The sequence below is a fragment of the Lactuca serriola genome, chromosome 1 (assembly GCF_051521515.1).
Source record: "Lactuca serriola cultivar US96UC23 chromosome 1, Lser_US96UC23_V15, whole genome shotgun sequence".
Lineage (NCBI taxonomy): Eukaryota > Viridiplantae > Streptophyta > Magnoliopsida > Asterales > Asteraceae > Lactuca > Lactuca serriola.
The window spans coordinates 14,662,887-14,667,840 of NC_136408.1; positions in this window are offsets into that span (position 1 = coordinate 14,662,887).

A 4,954-nucleotide genomic window follows, 5' to 3' on the forward strand; every position below is an offset into this window, starting at 1 on the left:
TTAGTCAAAAAGCATCTTATTCTGGAACCAAAAGACTTGTTAGAGCATATTAAACATTGAAAGTGTATGTATTTATGAAATCAGACACTGATTCATTTTGCATTTTGATCATCACACAACCTCTTTGATAGAAACCAAAATCCAATAACAGATAAATGAAACTCAAATATGAGATATATAGATCTAGGAAGCTATTTGATTACTAAATGGAAATAAGAACAAATTAGAAAGGAAATCCAAATGATTATCCTCCTGCCCTAATCAGAAAAGTTCTCTAAATAGAAACTTCTTGCCCAAGCTAAAGCCGATACTCAAAGTTACAAAATTCTGAATGATTCAATACTCTTAAGACTACACTTATTTATACTACGTAGGGATGTTTCTACATAAGAGCAAAACAGAAAGCACACAATATTACAATTCGGTCCCTCCACTTTTCCCTTGTTTTCAAAGAAGATCCATTCTTTATCACATTCTCTATCAATACCACCATCTTGAAGTAGAGGCTTGTCCTCAAGCCTGGAGTTTGTAAAACAGTTCAAATCATGAGAATTGCAAGATCCTTTATCATCTTTCCAAATTCAAAAGTATCTATACATGCCGCCTCAAATTTCTCATTAAAATCAAGAAGCTTAGAATTGTTATCCAATGTTGTCATGTGGGTCAGCACACAGGTCCATACACAATTTGAGGCTATGCTGATTTTGCTGGTTTTGCCTCTCTTTTGGTGCACCCTGTAATGTCGTGTCACAGGTGGATAGGTTGTTTCAACTTCAATGGTCTTTCCATTCAGACACACCCAGACTGATGTTATCAATTCATGATCGCTTTGAAGATCACCATCACAATTTTTGCATTCCCAGACATACCTTTCATCACTCTTGAGAGCATAGGCAACCACGTCATCGATAAGATTATGTTCATACCATACATGAGCAGCCTCAAACTTTGACTTCATGTTTCTTTCATAAACCTCTTGAAATATGTCTTTAAATCTTTCATCATGTTTCTTGAGGATGGTATTCTTGGTGCTAAGATAAAGTGGCCATTTTTTCTGATAAGCTATGTTCATTGAGGCTTCAACAAAAGTAACAATGGACTTATCAGTGTTGTACATTGACAAAGCTCCAACACCCGTGAAACTGTAAACCTCCAAGTTTATCTCTTCACCTTCTCCTCCAAGAATAAACACCAACTTCGGTTTTCCATGTTCTTTAATCATTGCATCAGTAGCTTTGTACTGATCACCAAATGCGTGTCTTCCCATACATATAGGCTTTCTCCACCACAAGAATAGAGTCATTTGATGCTCATTAAACTTCATGATATGTGGCTTTGCATCAGACAATGTCATCTCTCCAGCAATGATGGAACTTAATTTCTGGTGCTCGGATGAAGTTATCAAATCATGGATACACGTGTTCTTCACAAGCAGGATTGGCATTTTGGTCCAGCTAGTTGATTGTACTAAGATATAACACCAATAAACATCAACCACTAGACAATTCAATTCAACAGTGGAACAGGGAACCAAAATAACATTGTGATCCGGAGGTTTAGGAGGTATTAATTCCCCTAAAGCATACAAACCTTTGTATGAAGAATGAACTAACTCTATCTGTTTTTCCAATCGGACTCCGAAGCTGTACAAGGCTTCATTTGTTAAGCCTCCTATTAGCCCCTTAGATGGATCATTGACTCCTTGCGTGGAGATATCTGATGTTGATTTAACTTCACTGACAAACACCCATGTACCAATCTTAGTAGAGAAGAGTAGTTTCATCTTACACCTGGGCTTATCAAGGTAGACCGAGTTATAAATAGATGGCATGGAGATTGCAGGTACAATCAATCCTCCTCTTGAATCAGTGGTGAGACACAGGCCTTTGTTTATAAAATAAGGGTGATACACTTTGAGCGCCAATTCAGAGTTGGGTGTCAGAGTTGTTACAAGATAAGAGAAATTAGACTTTGAATCAGAATCCTCGTCTTCCCCTTCTTGTTTAAACATGCTCGTAGTAATGACATTAAAAATAGGGATGACAATCAATTTTGGCGATGTGTAGGGTTTTAGTGGTAATGGAAGAGACGCAGTATCGGGTAGGAGTGCTTGAGTGGTCTGTGAATTAGGCCCAATTGACTGCTCGGTCAAATCATGCAAATTTAAATTGGATCCATAAGTATAGTTCGATACCTTACCATTCACGCTTGGACGTTCTCCCGGAGCGGTGATGGCGGTGGCAACATGTCGGGCGAGATCAATTGCTTTCTCACAGGTGGTCGGTCGGAGTAACCTAAGCCAGTTCTTTATGTCCGCTTGCAAACCACGAATAAATATTCCAAGTCGTTGCTCATCTGATTGGTATGGAAGAAAAACTGATAAGGCTTGGAAATTCTCTATGTATTCTTCGACATCCCCCACCTGATTCAACGATCCTAAGTCATCGGTCAGAGTGTAATCGTTGCTAATGGCTAGTCCCCTGAAGAATGAAGTCTATGTCTCCATAATTGGAGTATTTTGCTTGCATGTGGGTCGATGAAAACAGAAAGCACACAATATTACAATTCGGTCCCTCCACTTTTCCCTTGTTTTCAAAGAAGATCCATTCTTTATCACATTCTCTATCACTCTTCATTTGTACGCACTAAATTACTACTTCCTTTATCATATAAAATTCAAACACTTACTTCCTTTATCATAGAAACTACCCTTCATATACGCTACTTCCAAACATACATACATACATAATATATAGCCACACACATGTTCAATTCTTTTGGTCTCTCACACCTTTCTAAAACCAAAATATATACACCAACTTATCTTACTATCTTGTTTTATGAATATTAGAATATAAACCACTTTACAATGTTTATTTACAGCCAAGGGTCAGATTCAAAAACCACATTAAAACATGGGTTCTTAAATAATTATAATTTGTATAAACATGAGCATGCCTAATAAGGCAAGCCTATCTTCAAGTTCTTTTCTGTACACCTGTATCAAACCATTGCCATCTGTAACTTGAAGCTTCTCATTTAACATTGTCTTGTATTCATCATCTCTATCTTCTAAACCACACATTAGTTCAACCTGTTCAATACAAACACCACATCATTTGTTGGTAATCACCATAAATTTATGATGTTGTGTCTTGTCCTAATGGGGCCCACATCATTAGAGCATATTAAACATTGAAAGTGTATGTATTTATGCTTCTAACTATTTTTGCTTGTAGGACTATTGGCAAGAGGATTAAAAGTGCATTGATCTGGGTGGTAACTACAACAGTATGTGGCTTGGTGCTGTGCATCTTATACGGTTAGTATCTCCTCCACTTATTAATTTATTCCTACAAGAAACATTTTCACTTATGATCAAATGCAATTAGGAGTAGAACCTACTTTTAGTCATTTAGAAGGTTGATCTCCCTGGTTTCCCATGCAAGTAGGTATGATGGGCACTGCCAAAAAAATTAGCTTACATGGCAAAAATTACTATTCTAGCTTTGCATTTTGTATACTTATAATAGGATTGATGAATGAGATGTTTCTAGGCTTTGACATAATCTGACTGTGGTTAGTTTCATGGTCACACTAAAGCATAAATGGGCATGATTTCTGAGTTGACAAAATTGCTTGCTTTATGAAAACGTGATTTTTAGTTACTTTAATGAAGTCTTTTCAAGAAACTTACAACATTCGAGTTTTAGAAAGCTCTTAGGCGATTTTAACAACTAAAAAGTCTTTTTAATTGGATTTATGAGTGATTTAATGTGAATTTTTGAAGATCAGGTACTTTTATCTCGTATATAAAAAGAGCAGCTGAGAGCAAAAAGCTATTTTTTACAGTAACATCAATGTATGCATCAGTTATCACAGTACCATGATTTTTTACCCCTATATTAGAATGAATACAATTCCATTTGGCTGTTTCTCTTGAATATATATGCATGCCAGTCTCTTGTCCCACCAATGTTCAAATCCTTAGAGCCAGAAGCAACAAACGCATGCTTCAAAGTATAATATCCAAGCTTGCATTATGTGAACCTTTCTTCACACATAACTTGCTAAATGCTAATGTTCGTTAATTTTTTTCATAATTGTGCATTGCAATATGCATATAGTTACAATGAGTTACAATTTTTGTGTTACTTGCTGCAGGCTCAAAGGGTGATAAAGCAACAGTTTCTGCTATAAATTACACTGATATTCCACATACTCAGGTAGGAAAAGGTATTTATTTTTAATCTATCTATTTTTTTAGGGTACATAAGTTTTTTATTTTTCATTTTCTAATATAGATTCTATTATATTATTTTGATTAAAAATTCATTTTTGTGAATATTCGTTTAAAATATCCAAGCCTTTTTAACTTAACATTAAAAATAATCAAAAGCCTAACATATATTGTACATACTCTACAAGCAATACATATAACATATAGCTCAACAAAATGAGATTAAAGAGAATGTCATCCAAAAAGCTTCTTGCTACTCTACAAGCAATACATATAACACCTGCACCTCTTCTTTTCTAACAGATCCATCATGTTCACCCTTTAACAGGATTGATACAAATCAATTCAATCATATTATAACAAAAACAATAATTAATCTATAACTAAAGTTATTACAGATAATAAAAACAACCTTGAGAAACAGAGAGTTTACCTGTGACTGTGAGTTACCTTGATTAGGTTGCAGTTGTGCTCCTTCTTTTCTAACAGATCTTTTATAGATCTTAGGTACTCACCCTTTCACAGGATTCATACAAATCAATTCAATCATCTTTAAATAATAATAAAATGATAATTAATCGATGTGTGATGAAAATTTTACTAACCTCAATCTGCCACATTAAATCAGGAATGGAAACAAGTAGAAACATCAACTCATTAACCAACAAAGACAGAAGAGAAAGAAAGAAAGAAAAAAACAACAAAGAACAACCA